The 21,982-nt window shown below is 49.2% G+C and overlaps 2 long non-coding RNA genes across 2 annotated transcripts; one reads left to right on the plus strand and one right to left on the minus strand.

Moving 5' to 3' along the window:
* Window positions 1-800: 800 nt before the first annotated feature.
* LOC135291124 (uncharacterized) lies at window positions 801-3,461 on the minus strand. Its single transcript, XR_010353990.1, has 3 exons — window positions 3,204-3,461; window positions 2,690-3,108; window positions 801-1,127 (listed from the first exon to the last, which is right to left on the minus strand). It is a non-coding gene; the product is annotated as an uncharacterized LOC135291124 (long non-coding RNA).
* Window positions 3,262-14,132, plus strand: LOC135291125 (uncharacterized). Its single transcript, XR_010353991.1, has 3 exons — window positions 3,262-3,472; window positions 4,991-5,059; window positions 13,376-14,132. It is a non-coding gene; the product is annotated as an uncharacterized LOC135291125 (long non-coding RNA).
* The last annotated feature ends 7,850 nt before the right edge of the window (window positions 14,133-21,982 follow it).

The following is a 21,982-nucleotide window of genomic DNA, read 5'->3' on the forward strand; positions in this document are numbered from 1 at the left end:
CTGGGTGCTGAGGGAAGGGGTGGTGGTTAATAGGGAGCTCCCCCCTTGTGCTGGAGGTGCAGTGTCTCCAGGATGTGCTGGGAGAGACGGACATGAGTTATTAAAAGTGCTGCCTGAGCAGTTCTTGAGAGAGGTGGGAATTTGTCTCCTGGACTTGGGTTAATTTAGAGTGGAGCACACACCTGGCCGGTGACAGGAGGAGACAGTAAACCACGGCACCCTGACACTGCTGCTCCTCAGCAGAGCCAGGAGAGCTGCCACTGCTGTGATTTAGCCTGCCCAGCTCAGGTGCCTCCATCTTCATTTATTTAGGGAAGGGGGAGGCTTCTTAAAATGACCACATAAATTCCTCTCCTGCCAAGTGGAGGTGCTCTTGAAAGCCAACCAAGGCAGGAAGTGTCTGGCTGCCTCGGGTGCTCAATCTGCTGCAGAGACACCTCTGTCCCTCCCTTGGCTGGTCACACACATCAGGACAAGCTCTTCATGGAAACACAGGCATAAACTGGACCTTGGTCTCACGTGTTCGTGCAGGCCCTTGAGGTAGAACAAAGACTGTGAGCCAGCCAAGGGCTGCCAAACCTGTGAACAGGGAAATGAGAGCTTGTTCTTAACGCTCCATCCAAAAAAACAGCTGACACCAGTAGACAGTCCCATGGGAAATGCTAAAAGCAACACAGGGAAAGTGCTTCTCTTTTATTCCTTTGTATTTTTTTAATAACACCAGGATGAAATCCAACGAAGTGAATGATTTCTTGAAAAGTTCAGTGTGTTTCCAAATTGGTTTTGGTCACACAGCCAGAGAAATGCAAGAGGTTTTCTTTAATTATTTCACAAAAATAAACTTGACTTATTAGGATCAATTCCATTTCTGTAGTCTTAAACAAGAATATTTTTGCTTCCTCTGTTTTTAGTTTCTGCATGGCTTCTGCCAAGGCATCTAATTTTAAATAATTAAAACCATTTGTTTTAATACAGTGCAGCAGTTTCTGCAGTGCTGTGCCTGTTTATTTTTTGTCGGGTTTCCTCAAGCCCTGTGTCACTCTTTGTGGAAACTGGAGCAGATATCCAACAGATCAGAGGCATGGATGAAATCACTCAGGGAAGGCAGGCAGACAGGCCAACTGCAGCTATAACAAAATGATCTTTGATTATTAAATGGATCCTTGGGTGGATGGATAACCAGATGTGTTTGACAGTGGATGTGGAAAGCGTGGGGGGCAGTACCTCAGGATTAGAGCAGAAAGTAACACAAGCTTTCTTCCCTGAAACAATTAATGAAATCACTTTCTGGACATGTGCAATGTTATACGTTGGGCTTGCACAACCAATTTGGGTCAGAATGATGTTTAAACTCATAAGTGGTACCACTAATCTCCATTAATCTGACTCCAAAGATGAGACATAATGCTCAGTGCAAGAGACTAAGAGTTGCTAATGCATGTTCCTCAGCTGGAGCACTAATGCAGGACTCCTGCAGAAAGAATAGGATCTTCCAGGGCTTGGATGTGAGGGTTAAAAATAAACGTCTATTTAGTGATATCTCCAAAAGTGTTCTCCTCTTGGGTTCATTCTGTCCACTGGTGCCCTTTGCCACTGAGGGTGCAAGGATGGACATGAGACTGTCCTCTCATTTGGGTTTTATTTTTTTTTCCTCTCAAAACTTACCTTCCTCAAAAATTGTCATTTCTTGTGCAGAGTTCACGATGAGCTGCTGACCTCATTTAATGAGGAAGAGCTCGGGCAGTGACTCATGGGTTTAGCCTGAAGCATGTGGGCTGCAGGAAACAAGGCTGACCAAGAAAGATTTAATTTCAACCCCTCAATGATCTGCCAGAAACCACCACAGAGGCCAAAGGAATTATTTTGGCCTGAAGCACCCAACTGCAGAGAAAATCCCTGAGGAGTGATTGCCAAGCCCAGGCTGGACAGGACTTGGAGCAGCCTGGGACAGTGGAAGGTGTCCCTGCCCATGGCAGGGGGTGGAATGAGATCATCTTGAAGGTCCCTTCTAATTCAAACCAATCTATGGTTCTGTGCTAGGAAAACAACTTTCAGAATTCTCTTTTTGTTGTTCTCTTTTTGAAAATTCTTTTTTTCAGTGTGCAGTTTCAGGACAGATCTCAGAAATGGTCATAAGGAGTCACCACTCTGGCTGAGTAGGATTACTCCATGTGTTCCTGGTTTTTCTTTACATTTTTTGGGGAAAGTATCAGACTTTTTGTTAAAAATATTAAAAAATCACCTTTCTTTAATTTTACAGTTTTTCAAAATAGATTAAGTTCTTGCATTTTTCCTGCATTTATTACTGAAATATTTCTCAAAGCAATTCATTGAAATTTATCAGTCTGGGAGAGAGAAGTATTTTAAGACAAATTATAATTATCTTCTACAACCAATATTATTTAAAAAATACGTTACATATGGTTTACAAAGCAGAATTAACAGCTACGTTTCCAGCCTCAGAATTTTCTGCCTGAATAATTTGAGTAGCTATACTTGAAGATAAGGTCCTGTATAAATGTATTGTCAAACCAAAATCTTTATTCTGTAAATGTCATGAGATCCTTTCAAGAAAGGAATCTTCATCTCAGTGCCAAGCTGTAAAACTCAAGCAAAAGCTAAGTGGGATTTAATCTGTGCCTTGCTAAGACAGAGACATTTAGAAATCAAGAATAATATTGAAAAACACCTGATCTGTGTTCTGATGTAAAAAATCCCCTGATTCCAACAGGGAAACAGAAGTAAACTTTGACTGGAGAGGTGTGTCCAGATCATGGGCCTGGCACATAACCACAACCAGCATGAGTTCCCAGTCTGAGCCTGACCACATTTGTGAGCTTTCCCCGCATTTGTGACAGCTTTGCCTTTGACTTTCTCCAGGATGATGCCACCTGTCCTCCTGCCTTCTGTTCTCCTCATCTGCACATCGCTGGAGTGTTAAGTAAGTTTCATGAAATTGCTGAGATTCTCACTCGTCCCCAAGGAGTCCACCACAGGAGAGAGCCCTGGTGAAAAATTTCCTAGGATCCACGAATAAACAATCTCGGTATTCCCTGCCTTCCTCAGAGATTTCTGTGCCTGCTGCTGAAATGGCTTGAGTGCTGCAAACTAATTATAAAATTATTTAGTTAATAGAGGCAGGTAGGAAAGTTTCTAATTATCCCTGTGATAAAACTCTCCTGCAGCTGCAGGATTTGTCTTACCCCGCAGCAAGGTGGGGCCTGTCTCCTGTAGCTGAGGCCGTGGGGGCGGGGGGATTTTGGTGCAAACACACAGGACTCAACCCAGCTGCCTTAAAACAAGTCACAGAACCATGGAATTATGGAATGTCCCGCAGTGGAAGGGGCCCACAAGCTCCTGGCCCTGCACAGAACATCCCCATGAATCACACCATGAAATCCAGCCATGTCTCAGGGGACCCTGGCATCTCAGCTCCTGCCCCAGAAGGATCCTGTCCCCTCACAGTCCTCTGGTATGTGATACTCCAGATAGCCCTGGACACCTCACATGGCAGTAGATATTTATGTTTTATTTCACAGAGCAGTAGATATTTGTGTTTTATCTCAATCTCCAGGCCCTGCTGGGAGCTGGGACACCAGTGCAGCTGCAGACACCCGTGTGCCTCCAGCCCCCAGGACACGTAGAAAGAATCAGAGAATCATAGAATCATGGAATTGTTTTGGTTAGCAGAGGACTTTTAAAGCTCATCTTGTCCAGCACCCTGCCACAGGCAGGGACACCTTCCACTATCCCAGTTGTTCCAAGCCCCATCCAACTTGGCCTTGGACACTTCCAGAGATCCAGGGGCAGACACAGCTACTCTGGACACCCTCTGCCAGGGCCTGCCCACCCTCACAGGGCAGATTATTTTTCCTAATATCTGATCTAAATCTACTGTCTTTCAGCTTGAAGCCATTCCCCCTTGTCCAGTCACTCCGGTGACAGTCTTGTCCCACCTTTCCTGTAAGTTCCCTTCAGGTGCTGGAAGGATGCAACTAGATGATCCTGAGGCTTCTCTTCTCCAGGATGGACAATCCCAGTTCTTCCAGCCTTTCCTCATAGGAGAGGTTCTCCACCCCTCTGATCACCTCCTCTGGATTCACTCCAGCAGCTCCACGTCCTTGTGCTGCTGGAGCCAGGGCTGGGGCAGCTCTGCAGGTGGGGTCTCACCTGAGCCCAGGGCACAGGGGCAGGATCCCCCCTGCCCTGCTGCCCACGCTGGGATCAGCCCAGGGCAGGGGGGTTCAGGCTGGGGCAGCTCCAGCTCTCACCCCCAGCACCCCCAGCTCCTTCTCCCAGGGCTGCTCCCTCTGCCCATCCCCAGCCTGGGTTGATCCCGGGGCTGTCCTGGCCCAGGTGCAGCTCCAGCACTTGGCCTTGTCAAACCTCGTGAGATTCCCCTGGGCCACTTCTCCAGCCTGTCCAGGTCCCTCTGGATGCCATCCCATCCTCCAGGCGTGTCAGCTGCACCTCTCAGCTTGGTGCCATCTGCAAATCCTCTGAGGGTGCCCTGGATCCCTCTGGCTGTGTCATTAATGAGGATATTCAATAACACTGGTGGCCAGATGGACACCTGAGGGACCACCTGGGACCCCGAGCCATTGACCACAACCCTCTGGATGCAACCATCCTACAAGTTCCTAATCCATCTAATAGTTCACCATGGAATTCATAATTCTCCAATTCAATGGGAAGGATGCTGTATCAAAAGCTTTACAGAGGCCCAGGTAAATAACATCTGTAGCTCTTCCCTGATCCACTGACGTAGCTACTTCATCAAAAAAACCCTGCATTCAGTCAGACAGGATTTTTCCTTTGTGCAGCCCTGCTGTCTCCAATCACCTCCCTTTCCTCCACGTCCCTCAGCACAGCTCCTATTCCATGATCTCCCCAGGCACAGAGGTCAGCTTGACAGGGTGGTGATTCCCAGGTGCTAATTGCTCCCCTTTTTAAAGATGGGTACTATTTTTCCCTTTTTCCTGTCACCCAGGACTTCCCAGACACCCCAGGACAGGAGAAGCATCCCTGTGGGATCAACAATCTGGCATGGGTCAACAAGGTATGTGACAGAGGGGCTGAAAGGGCTCAAATGGCACCAGACACTCAGCTCCTTGTTGAAGGCAGCTGTCTAAATTTTAGGTGGTCCCATTAGAGAGGTCCCATCAGACAGGTCCTGTTGTTTAAGTGGGAAATTTTCCAGTGGCTCCAGCACAGCCAGGACTCTACAGCTCAAATGGTTCCTGCTGATCATGAAGATGAAGTGAGCACAGGTGTTGCTAATGTGAAAGCACACTAAGTTTCTTCCATACTTTCCCCAGGGAGTTTTGGTTTTCCCTTGCATTTCCTATTGGGAACATAATATTTTTTACCTACTTCTGTGGGAGACAGTGGCGACCTCCCCAGGTGAGGTCAGGCTACCTGGGTTTGACACATGTTAAATGACAGTGTAGCAAAGCACTAAAGAATACGTTGACTGAAGTTTTACATGGAGTTTTACAAGGTAGTAACACAGACTATAAACTGGTGCATTTAGGCGCCTGGGTGGGGAAATGTATGAAAAATGCATGAGAGGTTTGTGTAAGAAATGCAGCTCACTGGTGTTTCATATTCATTATTCTTTTTTTTTTTTTTCTTCAATGAAATTATCCTAAGGAATTTTTTTTTTGAGCTGAAGAGAAAGCACGTGCTCAGTGAGTGAGTTCAGCCACAGATTTCAGGGCCCTTAAGTACTCATTGACACGAGAGGCGACGACAGCTCTGCAGGAACCTTTATGGGTCTCTCAGGGTTGTTGGTTTTTTAAGCCTGTGTATTATGGATTTCCACAACAGGTGTTAACAGCTCAAGGCATCTTAATGCCTGCTGGATTAAATAATGCACGTTTTTAAAATTGCATGAAGTCTCTCCCACTGGGGAAATACTATCCTTTCCGCCTTCACTTTTTAAATGAAAATAAAACCTGTATTACAAAAATTGCCAAAGAAGTGGCTAAAATCCACACCCAAAGCAACACAGAAGCTGAAATTCTGTGTTTAGCTCACTCTGCCTTTACCCAAGCCGTGAGGCTCCTGGGGTGGTTCAGAGCAGAGGGTGAATAGGTGTGACCACATGGATGGCCAGGAAAGGTCAGCAGGGGTTACAGAGAGTGGGACACCACGACAAAATCACTGCTTAAACCACTTAAACAGGGAGTCTTTCATGCCCTTGCACCAATTCAGTCAGCATAAACCAGCTGAAAGCCTGAGCCAGAGCTTTGCTGGAAGGAAAACATGAGTGAATGAACCCATTGTTGGGAGTGGGGAGATGCTGGCATCCCTGGAGGGCCCATCCAGCCCCAGTGAGGGACAGACACGGGACACAGCACACCCCACCTGGGCACAGCTGCTTTTGGGAGATCCCCTGGGACTCTGAACCCTCCACTCAGGCAGAAAAGTCCACTCTGCTGCCCCTGTGACCCAAGGGGACAGAAGGTCATGCCACGCTCAGCATGGGCAAGAGCAGAGCCCGGCCCTGAACCTCCTCTCCTGGGAGCTCACACTCTCCTTGGACACCAGTTTTGGGAAGCTCTTCTGCAGAAGATGGGGAATGCTTCCTAAAGAGTTTGGCTGCCATTTGGGCATTAATTGTGGGTCTAAGAGCGTTTATTAATGTCCTGTTGAAGTTAACAGCGAGGCACTGCTGCCCCCCCTCTTTTCTGATATGCAAACAGTGGTGATTAAGCACCAGATTAAACATCTTCATGAATATTTAAAAGGCTGTTTTTGAAAGTTTCCTGTCCTTTTACACTAATAGCCCCATTAAAACCTGTTTACAAGCCAGTCATGAGAGTAACTGTGTGCACTTAAAACACTGGAGAGTTCCCCAAGAGGAGTGCTTTAACCATGTGAGAATGGCAGCTGATCAATAGGGATCTTAAAGTAAGACTGTCTGCCTAAACCCAATGGAAACAATCCTTGCAATGCAGAGAGAAAGAGCTGGCAAGTGCCCAACTGGTTAATTAGGGAGGCAAAAACACTAATAACAACAACTGTAATATTTGCTTTAAGGTCCAGATGCCCAAGGCCTGGGTGTCTGGCTGCCACAGCACTTCTCAGAAGCTGCCCTAAAGATGTTGATGGCAGCCAGGAAAAGGCCAGAGAAAGTTTTAAGTAAAGTTAACAGCTTGCTGTTTCCTGGATCTTCTTATCTTTTGCACATCAGACTCTGCACAGATAGAGCCCAAAGCAGGGATATATGCAGGTATATCCCTCAGATAATGCAGAGAATGTATGACAGCTGTTAATCACAAAACAGTTTGGGCTGCAAGGGACATTCAAGACCATCTTGTTCCACCCCCTGCCATGGGCAGGGACACTTTCCACTGTCCCAGGCTGCTCCAAGCTCCATCCTTGGACACTGCCAGGGATCCAGGGACAGCCACAGCTGCTCTGGGCACCCTGGGCCAGGGCCTGCCCACCCTCCCAGCCACCAATTCCTGCCCAACATCCCAAAATGTGTGCCTGCCCTGTGGCAGTGCAGCCATGGCCTGTGTGCTGTCCCTGCAGGCCTTGTCCCCAGTGCCTGGGCAGCTCTCCTGGAGCCCCTGCAGGCCCTGGCAGGGGCTTTCAGGTGTCCCTGCAGCCTTCTCTTGTGCAGGGGAGCAGCCCCAGCTCTCTCAGCCTGTCAATATTGGATGCAATCTGCTTGTTATATTGAAGTACAACAAGTATTGAATAAATGTCAGTCTTACGTGGTGTATACCCAGAACAGAAAGGTGGGAACATCCAACCACTGCTGTAAGGCCAAAATTCAGATCTAGCCCTGCCACTTGTACCTGGACAGGTTTTGATCTGCTCCCTGTTGCTCACCATACATCCACCACACCCCATTATCCACTGTACCCTACCACCACCACTTCCCTGCCTTGTTCTGAGCCCAGGGGCCGTGAAGCAGAAGGTGTCTGAGTCCAGCACAGGATACAGGTGCTTAAATGCTGTTAAAAACCTGAGCTTTTGTGTCTGCTTTGTGCAACTGAGTACCCTGGAAAGAAATCTATTGACATCAGTGGGTTTTGGATTAGGCTCCCGCTGTGTTATTAAGTGAATTATTAATTATTAATAATAACATAACAGAAATCACATGTTGCCTTATTCAACCATTCAATTTTGCCTTATGTGGGGGTTTTTGAAAATGCAGTCGCCGGGTTTAAATACAAGTGTGGATTGATTGTTTAGCCTCCCTACTCATTGCCAAGGAGAGAGTATGCTTACATATGGGTGTCCAGTTCTAAATGAATATTGATTGACTGAAATTCATGCCGTCTGCTTCAGTTTAACTGTTTGGCAAAACTGGAGATGTCAATAAAACTGGATTGAATTTTGAACGGTATTAAAACTTTCTGGAGCCAAGGTAATCATGATGGAAAAAAGTAATAAAGGGCTGGAGACCTTACAAGCGTGAGGTTTTTCCTGCTGCCGTGAAGCCCTCTGGGGCTAAAGGTGTTTAGTTCCAATGCTGAAAGACCAGCAGGGCTGCTAATGGCCTTTCAGCTCCTTTGGCAGCAGCAAATGTAAATAGGCAAAGTAGATGCTCTAACTCCTCCCTTCCTTAAAAATAAGCCAGACATTTATAGCGCTGCTGCAGCTAATGAGGTTTAGGAAACTGACACCCCCTCAAGCAGGAGGAGACTGAGTGCATGTCCAGATTGTCCCTGTGGGACTGGCCCTGCCTCCCTGAGGGGGGCACGTGTCTGCCTCACCTGCAGCACACCTGGGACTTGGCAGAGCGGGGACCAGAGAGCTCAGGAATGGTGGGTTTGGGGTTTGCTGTGCAGGGGTGTCATGTAGTATCTGGAGTTTATGTCCTGAGGCGGGAATTCATGGGGTAAAAGCACACTGTGTGGTCCTTGCACCTCTATTCTCACTGCATCCCAGTGCCCCAGTAACTTTTACTGCGCTTTTTGCTTATTTATAATCACTACTAATTGGTTACCCACTTGTCAGTGCACTTAGTGTGACTGCAGTGGGGTGGAATTAAGACACTGATCCCCCAAAATTGTTATCATATTTCCAAAAGAATATCATTCTCTTGAGGATTTGTCCTATTGGTTAATACATATCCCCCACATTTATTATTGGGCAGGTCTGGTTACCTCATCCAGCACCAGAGGTGCCTCCTTAAGCCCTACAGTGATAAACTGTGGGCTCTTAGGTTTGTCCTGGGAAGAAGCTGGTAGGACACGTAGGAATAATTTTAAACTGAAAGGAAGTAGGTTTAGATTAGGCATTGGGCAGGAATTGGTGGCTGGGAGGGTGGGCAGGCCCTGGCCCAGGGTGCCCAGAGCAGCTGTGGCTGCCCCTGGATCCCTGGCAGTGCCCAAGGCCAGGCTGGATGGGGTTTGGAGCAGCCTGGGACAGTGGAAGGTGTCCCTGCCCTTGGCAGGGTGGTGGACTGGGTGATTATGAGGTCCCATCCAACCCAAAACATTCTGTGATTCTATGAATTCATAAAGAGAGACAAAACCACTCACAGGGCTCAAACACAGCCACGAGTAGCAGCTGGTAGCAAAGACAGGAATTTAACTGAGCTGTCCGTCAGGTCTGGTGTGCACCCCAAGCCTGACCAAGGACTTCAACTTTTCATCTTGGAGAGAGAAATATATCAGCAAGGTCAGGCCCCAAAGGAGGGCACGGTGCTGCACAAAAATCAGCTGGGCTGCAGATGGCTCATAGACACCTCTTAAAAAATGCCTCTCATGTCTCCTCTGCAGGCTTTTTTTTCCTGAATATTGGACTCTGACTTAATAACATAGCACCAGGAAAGCTAGTCCATGATAACCTCATGTTTCTGCTCCTGCAAAACCCTTGTCTGTGTTTATTACCTACCAATTAATTAACAATCATGAGCGAAAGCAGACAGGAAAGACTTTAATTTCTGGGCCAAACTAATGTACAACAGTGCTTCTTTGAAATTAGCTTTGTGCTTGCTTGATTTCTAAACATCAGCTCATCAAAGTGTGTTAGCATTACTGTAAAATAAAAGTCCTTTTTAAAGGTACTTAATATAGGAACTTACTCACAAGTTTATGCTAGGGTCAAATCCTTGTAATTTTGTTTTTCCTGATGTCAAAATCAGCTGAAGATATATTTAAGCCTCTCCTCAGTATTTTTCTGTTTTGATGAGGAAAACTCCTCTTGTGGAGGTAGAAAATTTTATTTTCTAAGTAGCATTTCACTGTTTGAGACTGGAAGGTGACGCTGCAGACAGAAGGGTTATCACAGATAAAAGGAAGATGGACCATTATGAGGGAGCTGGAAAAGAAGGCAGGACACGAGGAAAGGGAATTAAAATGTTTCTGCCACTGGTGAAAACTCACTAGCCCTTGAAAATTCTATTGCACCAGTGAAGTCCTGGGCTCTGGAAATGCCTCAATTATAATTATGGGGGTGGCAGAAACAAAAGAATTGGCAAGGCAGGAGCAGAGGTGACTAAGTGAGCTGATGTCAAGGCAGAAGCCATCAGCTTGCCTGAGTGAGTGCTCCCAGCCCCAGCAGGGGACGGTGGGAGCACCAGGCAGGATTATCACAGAATCATTTATGTGGAGAAAGATCTCTAAATTCACCAAGTCCAACCATTCTCCCAGCACTGCCAAGCTCACCATTAATCCATGTCCCCAAGTGCCAATCACCCGGGGATGGGGACTCCACCACTGCCCTGGGCAGCCTGTGCGGCTGGACAGCCCTTTCCATGAAGGAATTTTCCCTGAGGCCATGTCCTCACCTTTTGTGTTAGTTTGTGGGCGCCATAAAATTTTCTGCTGCCTGTTTTGAAAATCTCCTGTGCCCATTGTAAAGATTGACTCCGCTGGGTTGTTGCAATGTTTTTAAATTTGACAAATTGGTAGGAGCATTTTCCTTTGCATCACAGAGCAGTCTGGGTTGAAAGAGAGCATCAAAGACCATCTTATTTCAACCCCTGTGCCATGGGCAGGGGTACTAGACCAGACTGCTCAAAGCCTCATCCAGCCTGGCCTTGAATGTTTCCAAAATGCATCCAAATTTACAAAATGAATGTGTCGGAAGGTGGATTGATCTTATGGTGCATGAAATTAAAATTTGGATGGAAAGGGAGAAACGCTGGCAAAAATTTTCTGTCCTGATGAATCTAGAAATACCTAAATCAAACTGTGAAGTTACTCCACAGTTTCTAAATTCTTGGGAATCTGTCATTTTATGCAGCTTTTCAGAGATGCTTTTAGCTATGGTATTTGGTTATTTATTTATTTATTTTCAACTGTATTAAGCAAAAGTGAGAATGAAGGCTATGGTGTGTTTGAGTTTTTAACTCGACTACATTTTATAAAACCTCTCTGAGATGCTGGTAGATGAATGCTGTTCTCTAAACACATTCACATCCTTTCCAGGTGCATAAATTCAGGCTTGAAGAAGAGGTCGTATTTTTCCAACTTAGGAATGTCAACTGAGAAATCCCAATCCAAAGGAGATTGATTTTCAGAAATGCCCAGTCTGGACAGATGAGCAGCACACCAGATTACTCACAGGGCACTCTTATTTGAGAGCTTATCTTTAAAATGTTGGTCTATAAATGGCTCTCTGCAAGGTCAGGCTGTAATTGATGGGGCTAAGGAGTAAAATTCCAGGTTTCTGGATGTGCTCTGGCAATGTCACACTGCTACACCTTACCCCACTGATATGGTTATTTGAGGAGTTGTTTCAGAGGTTCTGTTATTGTGACAATCTGGGATGTTTGGCACAAGTATCTGCTGGGAGAAGACTGCTCTGACCTGGGGGATCTCACCTGAGAGGCACTCGAGGTGTCCCTGCCCACCTCAGAGGGGTTAGAAGGTCTTTCAGGTCCTTTCCAAGCCAAACCATTCTATGGCTCTATGGTATTATTGGTCAGGAAATGCAGTTTAGAGAGCTTTAACCCTTGAGTCCTACAGCCACTGACTTCAGAAGGAAAAATAATTCCCTCGATTTTTAAAACAGCTGTTTGGAAAAAGCAGGCACTTGGTGTAGTTACCTTACACACTGAAATAACAACTCAGCTGTTTGAAGTGGCTTTTTGGGAGGAGAGGATTGAGACCTTCCCGTGCCTGCTCCAGTTGCTCTCCTAAATTGACCAAGCACCACTGAAAGTGATGGACCAATATTAATTATCTCACCAATATTGCAATGTCATGATAAATATCTCAACATCTCTTGCACCTACAACCCTCCCAAAGATGACAACACTTTCTCAGACAGTAGAAGGGGCTTTGCTCCTTGAAAGACAACCCTGCTTTTTAAAATTTGTCCTAGATTTCTGGGCCCTGAGTGGATTTTGGGCTTGCCATCCTATTTCAGCTGTGAAGGTGCAGTGCTGAGCTGCCTCCCAGCCAGCTGACCCTGCTGCTCCTTCAGCTCCCAGTTTAACTTCAATGGGAGTCCCAGGTGCACAGAGGAGAAGCTTTAATGGATTAAACAAATAGAGCAAAGTCAAGTAGAGCCCACATCCATAATGTGCACGTCTGCATAGACACGTACCTGTGTTTATACACACAGAGGTACAGGGAGACAGAAGAGAGAAAAACAATTAAGAAAAAAAAACAAAACCCAGAACAACATTTGGGAAAGGTTTCCTTCATAAAGCTGAGCTCCATGCAGCAGCAAAATTTATATATCTCTCATTTCTGCATCATTTCTGTGCCGTGGTCAAAGAGTATTAGAGGATACATTTCTGTTCTAAATTACATCTGGGTAAATCCGGAGGAATTCCCCTGAGCCACGTTTACCTCTAAGATTTTGCCTACGTGGGGACACTCAGGAAAATAACCCAAATTAGCTGAAGGTGAGAATTTAAAAGTGGATTAATTAAACTGCGTGAAACCCCTGTGAAGGTTGTTCTTATTCAGAATTCAGGTGGTCTTCATTCAATTTAATTTAATTCACTTTGGAAATTAATTCAGATTAATTGTCCTAACAGTTTTTATGTACCTATTCTAGATTAGCACTGGGGTAATAAAATGAATTGTAGCCCACTGGCTTCAAGATTATTTTTAGATTTATACCAGGAGGCTCTGGAGGAAGATTGTCCCCTGGGTGTCCAGAAGCCAGTGCTTTGCTAGTCAAGACAAAGGAGTGGAAGACATTTCTGGAAATAGATAAGCAATATTCTTTTAACTTTCGGGGAGATTTTTTAAAAGATCTGATTATAAAAATAAGATGACAAAGGCAACACAGCAACAGGTTAAATATCTCTGCTTTTGAGCCCTGAGCAGGGTGCCCCCAGACTTGCCTTCCACTGGGGCTTGATCCTGCATGTGTGATATTCCTTCTTGGCGGGAAAAAAAAAGTCTTTGACATCAAGAGGAACAATATTCAAATCTCTTAATTCCAGACAATCCGATTTTGCAAGCCTGGAGCCAAATGAAAATCAGGACTATGGCAGAGAGGGCCCGCGATGTGAAAAAGGAAAAACTGCTTTAAAGAGATAACTGCTCCCAATCTACTCCCCAAAGGAGACGACTCTTATTAAGGGTTTCTTCTTGAGATGTCTGCCTAAAGGCTTCTTCAGAAGGGATTTAGTCGTTTACAACTCAGATCTGGAGTTTGAAGCCCCCCTTTTACAGCTTGGCAGCTCCGAGGTCCTGAACCTGCTTCCTTCTGCTGGGCTGGGGCTGAGCTTGGGCAGGGGGGACAGCAGAGGTGACAAGTGCCCGTGCGAGGCTGGGGACACTGCAAGGAGCCAAGGAGAGAGGCAAGAAAAAAATAAAGACTTCCGAATCTGTCTGGGATCCGATAAATATCTGTGGTCAAGCAAACAAATAAGGAAATGAATCCCCAAACAATAAACAACCCACCCAAACTTACTTCTGAAAGATTTTTTTGTAGTCTTGTGTTTCCCTGAAGTACCTGGCAGTATGAAGGGGGATGAAACCAAACCTCCTCCTGTCTGCTAAATACTTTTGCATATTCAGATTTCAAATGCCAAAGATAGCTAAAAATAAAGGAAGAATGAAAAATAAACTTTCAGCAGATCTAGAAAAAAATAACTGCAACCTCCAGCCGGTTGGAGCTGTGCTAAAATGGTAACTATGCTCGTCATGCAAACACTTCAAGAGCAGCGATTCTAGCGGGATGGAATTTGGGGAAGGTTTGGGGATGTCCAGCCCGGACCGCCCCAGAGCCGCCCCAAGCGCTGCAATTTGAAGGGAAAACGCTTCAATCCTGAACGGGGCAGCGGCTGCAGAGGGAAACCCCAAACCCCCGCACCCCCGCCACCGTCATCCCCGGGACGTGCGGGACGAAAGGAAGGAAAGGAAAAGGAAAGGGGAACGCGGCTCTCCCATCCCTCTTGGCTGCGCTGCCCCCGCACCGAGCGGAGAGGAGAGGATAGGGCGCAGGGTGAGCCCCGGCAGGGCACGGGCAGCTCCCGAAGGGGTGTTTTGGGGGGCATCCCCCACGCCCCCGCCCGGCACCTCGCAGCGCCCCGGTCCCCAGCTCCGCTCCTGCCCCGCGGGGCGGAGAGGCGAGCCCGGCTCTGCAGAGCCCTGGCCTCGCTCATCACACCAGATCCGCTCCTCGGGCAAATTTGACCTGTTTCTTGGCCCAGATACGTTTCAAACACTTTCTCCGTGTTTGTGGATTTGGAGTTTTTTTTTGGTTTGTTGGGGTTTTTTTGTTCTTTTTTTTTTTTTTTTTTTTGGGGGGGGGGTTGTTTGTTTGTTTGTTTTTGTTAAGACAGGGCACAGGGACTCCGAAGAAGTCCCAGGTGTGTCCCTCCGCCTGCCCTTAAATCGGTCCCGGCTTCTCCCGAGGGAAGAGGGACGGGGGGTCCCGGGTAAGCTCAGAACTCCTTCCCTCCTCCCCAGCCCGACACATTAGCGTCCCTTTCCCCTAGGAGGATGTCCCACAGCAGCTGGGACAAGGGGTGATCTCCCTTAGGGGTCCAGGAGTCGCCTTTTCCGGGGGAGGACGGACACGCCGCTCTCCATCCTCAGACAAGTCGGGATGTGCACGGCGCGTAACCGCAGCAGCTTCGGAACTCCTCGCAGCCAGCTAAAGGCTGTTCTCTTAATGAATTACTAATGAGTTAAAATTGGACAGCCGGCTTAATTAAAGCGTAGAGGCAATGTGTTTACCACATTGTAATTGAACTCATTAGGGCTCCGGCTTTGTGTTTTTAAGCAGCCGCCTGGTTCCGCACGTCGAGTGAGCTGCGGGAAGCGTTTTGCTGGGGACGGGGCCTCTGCGGGAGTGCGAGGGCTTGGAGGAGGTGCCACTGCACCCCCACACACACGCACCCACCCCTTAATTTCCCTCAGGGGCTTGTGCTTGCGGGGACACCCTTCCCGCTGTCCCCCAAAGCGCTCACAATTTGGTGGGCGGGGGGCTCGTTTTGCAAAGCGGGGAAGAGGGGAAGGAAATTTTGGGGGAAGTTCGGGGTGGGGGGAGCTTGGCCAAGCAGAGTCCGCCCCTGCAACAGGGTCCCTCCGGGCGGGGAGAATGTGGGGGGTGCCCTGCTCCCACCCTCGGCAGCCGTCGGGGCGGACCTGCCCCGGGGCGGCGGCGGGGCGGGGGCGGCCGCGGCTCTCCCCTCGGCGAGGGGAGGGGGCCGGCGAAGGGGGCGGCTTCCCCGCACCGCTTGCAAGGCGCTGCCTGGCTGCTAGAAGGCGTCCGAGACCCGACCCACCCGCGGCACAGCGGCAGACGCGGGAGCCAAACTTGCGCGCCGCGGAGCTGCCGCGGAGCGAGAGCGGCCCCGGCCCGGCCGCGCCCCCCGAGAGCCCATGGAGCCCGGCTGTCCAGGTGAGCGTGGGGCTGGGGCGGCGTGGGGACAGTGGGGACATTTTAACTGGGGTGCGACCATCCCTTCCCGGAGCAAGTAGCGCTGTCGCTCGCTGTCGCGACAGGTCGCAGGGTCGCGCTGGCCGCGGGGGCGAGGGGAGGGGAAGGCGGCTGCTCGCTGCATGCTGGGGTCTGGCTGGGGGTGGCAGAGGGGAGCCCCCCGCAAGTTTGGGCTGCCGCGGAGGGAAGGGGCGATGCTTTGGAGCCGCGCCGCCCGTCCCTCCCGGACGCGCGGCTCCTCGCTCCCGCGCCTCTTCCACCTATGTGTACTTACACACACACACGGCTTTTAATTTTCCCCGCAAATCGTGAGCTCTGGGCCAGGCGGAAAGGGCGAGCGGGGCTGGCTGGCCCCCAAATCCGAAGCGGGGACCCCGCGGGGGAGGGGAGCGCGTCCTGCCGGCTCCGGGATGGGCTGGGGGATGCGGGGCTGAGCGCAGCGCTGCGCCTCTGCCCCGCACAGGTCGGCTTTTTCCCCCTGGAGCGACCCTCCTCGCCTGGGAAGGGGATGATTTTGCGGGAGAGGCGGGATAAGGGGCGACCATCAGCCCCTCCGCTTGAGCAGCGGCTCCGATGTTTAAATGACGGGGGGGAAATTAGATATTTTAAAATATTATTGATTGGTATTTTTTTTAACTGGCTGCGACTCCAAAGCTTTGGGGGTCCGAGGGCTGGAGCCGAAGCGGGGAGCCCTCGGGGAAACCCTTTTCCCCGCCCTCCAAGCCCTCCCTGCGCGCTGCCTGCTTGTTGCACAGCTCCTGCCCATCGGCTTGCCCGAAACAGGAGCTCATCCCGGTCTGTACAACAACCCTTTGGATTCAGGCTTTAGGGAAGAGTGCCTATAGTAAAATCCCGCGCTACACAAATCATTTTTTTAATGATAATCCTGAAATCGTAGCGAGGGGTAAAGGAACGAGAGGAATGCAGTGGTAAGGGAAGAGGGAAGAAGTTGCCTTTGGGTGTAGAAAGAGGGAAGGTGACAAGCCAGACCCCGAAGCGGGCAATGGGAACTGTCAAAGAGTGCAGAAGCGTAAAAGCCAAACACTCCCAATCCCCATAGGTTGTTTATTCCTCGTAAAATACAACTCTACATAGCAGGAAGTTACTGCAAACATTTATCAATAATGAATGAATCTCCTGTAATAAAATACACTCATAATTAGCTACAGTCAAGTACGTACATTACGCCAAGGCTTTTGCAACTCTTTGTTGAAAATCCGACTTAGATAAATCCTCTTAAACAGCCTTTTAAGAAGGGGGGTGGGAAAGAAAATAGAAACCAGTAGCAAACCACCACCCCAGCGTCTCTCCTCCTTTTCTGCCGTGTCTGAAACCCAAACCGTAACTACTCCTGAAATATAACGGAAAAGTCTTCGGTGAATTCAGAAGAGTCATTAACATTCAGCTTTAAGTGAATGTTAACAGTAAATAAAGAAATCTCTTGATTGTAATAGTTGCAACAAAGCAATAATAAACCAGTGGGCGGTCATCAGTAATGATAAATGTATCATTATTACTGCGTGCTGGGGAGCAGGGTTTGGAAAGTACTTCAGACTTTTTAGTGGCAAGCTTGGTGGCAATTCGTTTCTTAGCCTGGGAAAAGGAGGGGGGGCAGGGAACGCCATATAATTTTATACACAATTTAGGTGAAAATAAATTTAAATCTGTATATTACATTTTTAATTTCAAGATAGTAATTAAAGCTGGTTCATTATATCTCCTCTGAAAGTCTCTGTGCTCGTCTTAATTGCCTGTTTGTACAATCTGCTTTCTAAGACACCCAAGGTTACTGGGTTCTGAAAGACGCAAAATTGAATTATTTACTGACGTGATGACTCTTCGTCATCTTCGTTTCTCTCGGAAGTTTGGGATCGCTGCTCCCCACCACAGCCCGACTGGGGCCCTGCTTCGCCACCGTGGAAATTTGTTGCTCATTCAAATACTTCGGAGCTGGCACGTTTCTGATGCAAATGTTCAGAGCTCTTTAATTTATGCGTTTGGGGAGAAAAAAAAATCAATAGCTGAGGTGGCTTTTTTTCGTTTGGGATCTTTCTTCCCCTCCCCAAGTCCACCACTCCCTGGGGTGTTAATTCACGCACACCTAAACTTGCAGCTCTTTTCCTCCCTGCCACCCCATCCTCAGGCAGAGCAGCAAGAATCACCCTCGTGTGTTTGAATGGAGGCTTAGGCAGCGCCCATCTCCTCCCGGGCTGCCAGCCCCTTCCCGTAGGACAAAATAAAATGATAAATCGCTTTTTTTTTCGGGTGAGTGATGCTGGGGGGCTGGCGGGCAGCCTCCCCTCCTGGCTGAGGTCTGCACGTACCTTCGGCGAGCACCGTCCCGGGTTTGGGTCGCTCCGAGCACATTAAACTGAGAATTTAAGAGACCTCCATCAGACAAAAGGTGCCGTTCTCGGTTCCTTCCCTTCAGCCGGCGCGCTGGTTTTCAGCCACCGGTGGGGTAAAAAACTATCTAAAAATGCCCCATCCCTGAACTCTCCCGGTGTCTTTCGAGAGCCAACAGAAGATCCCGTTGAGTCCTTTCCCCCCTCGTTTTTACGAATATGGAAGCATCTTTCCGAGGCGTCCTTTTGCCACTGAAAAAAACTCCACGTAGGGATCTCTACCCTTTTGTTGTGTCTAGCTGGGTAATTCAAGAGCAGAGACAAAAGCCCGAAGTGATGTGATCTAAATGAGCTCCGGGGTTTTCCAGATGGGACCACCTCTATTCCAAATGCCCTTTCTGCTTAATATAATAAAGTGCGATTAAAAAAAAAATACTACTTAGAAAAGAGCTTCGCTCTAGACCAAGCAACGCAAGCGAAATCTACACAAAAGTATTAAAAAAAAAAGAAAAAAAGAAAAAAAGAAAAAAAAAGCGCCAAACCAAAACCAAACTTTGCTGTCTAAATTTTGTTAGAAGAGGTTTTATATCAATACCTTGCGTGTCTGCTGCTTACACGGCTGGAAGTTTCAATGGGATGTGGAGAGGTGGGAGGAGGGAATGGGTTCGCGTCGGGGGTGGTTTTCTTTGTGGTTTTTTAAACGCACCGAGGTTACCTCGCTTCTCGTGGCCTCTCTGCTACAATATTTAAGCGCTCTGGAAGTACGTAAAGGCCACGAGGGTGGGCTGGGGTGGTTTAAACTTGGCCGCTTTTCCCCGCTGCTCCTTTCCACGCGAAGCGATCCGCGGCGGGAGAACGAGCGGCTCCCGCTCGCCCCCTCCGAGGCAGAGAAGGGAAGAGGGAAAAGGAGCCAGGACTCCTGCTTAGCCCTTCCAGGCTTCTGCCAGAAGTTTCTCCACCTTTTCCACTCCTCTCTTGAGGGGCGACTCCGAGCCAAGTGGCAACAGCGAGCAACGAAATGAGCGGCAGGAATTGGAGTCGACACCAGGACAGGAGCCCCCGGGTCTGCGCCCAGCCGTGAGGAGGAGTGTGGGCACCCCACATCCAGTGGGGATTCCCCTCCGCCCTTCGTCGTGGTCAGGGTGGGCTCCATCCGACCCCCGGCCGAGCAGCCCCGCCTGGGGACACCTGCGGGATCCTGCGCGGGCCAGCCTTTCCCTGCCAAGCCACCCCCGCCATGCCCGCACTGAGGTCCCGCCACCCCACGAGGCTTCCCAGCAGGCTTAAGTAGAGAAAAAGTAGAGAACGGGGCATTCTTGCCCCGCTTCTCCACGGTGCTGGTGTGGGCCAGTCTCTGCCCCAAATTCGGTGGCCCTCGCATCTCCTCCCTCCGGGATCTAAGACATCCCGACCCGTGGGTTTGGGTTTTCCTTTTAAAGGGAACGGGGGAAGAGGCTCAGTTTATACAACGGAATCAAGGAGGGCCAAAGGCACCAAGCAGGTGACAAAAAGGAAAAAAAATTATTAAAAAAAAAAAAAAAAAAGGAAAGAAAAAAGGCAGTTTAGTTTTACTTTTCGTTTAGTCACCACAAAATAGAACGTATTTGTCGCTAGCTAGAGACGACCCTGTCCCGAGCCTGAGTTTTCCCCATGTTCCTTCGTTGAAGGTGCTCTGCAAAACCCCTTCATCCCTTTCGCCTCCCCTGTCCTCTTCCAGCGCCGGGCTCAGAGCCTGGGGCGAAGTTGCCCAGCCCCGGTTCTCCCGGGAATGGTCGGGAAAAGCCGCCGAGTGACCGCGGCAGAGGGGAGCGCTCTGTGCCGCCGCGGGGATGCAGGCACTGAGCATCCTGAGCATCCGCAGGATGCAGCGGCTGCTCCCTAAAACCCCCCGTCCCTCCTGGTGCCGACCTGGGAGCGGAGACAGGAGGGGAGATTTTCTCCGAGGCGTGGTAATAGATCATACAGTGTGTGACACGGGTTTAACCAATAAAACAATTTGAATCAATTAGCTGACGGAGGAGAGTTTTGAAGTGTAAAATTCATGTCAGTCTGGCTAGGAAGCATTGATTAAAATGTCACCAATGCGAGGCTTATAGCCATTGCTCACACGAAAGCAGCAGGCTCTGTGCAGAAGAGGATCGGGGAAAAAGTAGGAGGGAGGGGAAAGGGGAAGTCTCCCTGTGACAGTTGCGACATGGGGAAGAATGAGGTTTAATAAGATGTGACAGAAGTAATAAGGAGAGACGTACTATTATTATTATTATTATTATTATTATTATTATTATTATTATTATTATTATTATTATTATTATTATTATTATTACTATCATCATCAAGGACCCGAGCAATACCCGGATACAAGAGAGAAGGTGTGAGCTTTAGTGCAGATGTCCTGGGAAAGGTCGGTGTGGAGATTTCCGTCTGGATCTGTGATGCCCGAGGGAAAAAAAAAGAAAACCGACAAAAAAAAAATCAAATTGTCATAGTTAAATGTGCAGAAATATTAAGTGCTGGTCGTGCACATGGATAGAAAAAGAGAGGTATAGATATTCTTGTAAAAGGAAAATAAATCAGAAGGGTATTAGGAAACACTTGACAGTCCAGTTGTCTCCCCATTTTTGGCTAGGAATGAGTTTTTAATTTTCCCGGGGTTTAGCCGTTTTTCTGCCGTTTTCCTCCTTGGAAAGCAGCGGCGTTGAGCGGTATTGCCCTTCTGCCTTGGGCTGGGGAGTCACGGCGGGGTCGCCCCGACCTCTCCCAGTGCTGCGCAGAGAGGGAGCTGGGACCCACAAGCTTTTGGAAGTGATTCGTGTAAAAAAATCTACATTTTCAGTTCACTGTATTCACTAAAAAAAAAGAGGGGAAAAAAAGAGGGGAAAAAAAAGGCAGAAACCGCCGCCGTTCTGAAGTGTGTTTGCTGGGGTTATTTTGTTTTCTTTTTTCCTTAGCTGGGGACACAAACCAACTGGGGGGAAGGGGGAAAAGTTAAAAAAAACCCGAGCAGAACATATTTGCGCCGTATTGGTCTTTGTGGGAGCGAGAATCTGGGCCCGGGTTGCTTGTGAAGGTGGTTCTGGTGAATGACTCCGGGGTATTTGGGAATGGCAGTGAGGACGCAGAAGCTGCTCGTGCCGGCGAGGACACGGCTGTGGCGAGAAATCAACTTTTTCTCTCTTTCCTGTAATTTCTCCCGATCCCTTCAAAAACGGTGTAGACAGGGAGAATGTTCAGTTTCGCGGAAGCGATTTGTCTCAGACCGTGAAGGGGCGGAGGGAAGAGAGAAAGGCGGAAAAAAAAAGGAAAAAAAAAAAGAAAAGAAAGAAGAGAAAAGAAAAAAGCCAAAGCGCATTCCACCTTCCACCGGTGGAAACCTCTCGCCAGGAAGCCGAGCGCGGAGCCGGGCAGCGCTCGGGGGGCGGCGGCGGGAGGCCGGGCCCCGACGGGGCGCCCGCATCCCCTCCCGGTGCGGGGAGGGATGGAGGGAGGGAGGGAGGACGGGAGCGGGGATGGGGGAGCCGCCCCCAGCCCCGCTCGCCTCCCACCGGCCGGGGGGGCGTGCGGGGGGTCCGGCCCCGTCCCCCCCCGGGCCGCTGACGTCAGAGCGCCCACGGGGGCCGCACCGGGGGCGGGGGGCTCTGTCCGGCTGGCGGCTCCGCGGCGGCGGGCGCGGGGATGCGCTTCCCTCCCTCCCTGCCGGCGGCTGCTGGAGGAGGAGGAGGAGGAGGAAGGTCCGGCGGCGGCACGGCCGGAGAGCGGCCGCGGAGGTAACGGGAGCCGAGCAGCCGCGGGGAGCACCGAAAGTTTGGGGGGTT

Source organism: Passer domesticus, chromosome Z (genome assembly GCF_036417665.1).
Source record: "Passer domesticus isolate bPasDom1 chromosome Z, bPasDom1.hap1, whole genome shotgun sequence".
NCBI lineage: Eukaryota > Metazoa > Chordata > Aves > Passeriformes > Passeridae > Passer > Passer domesticus.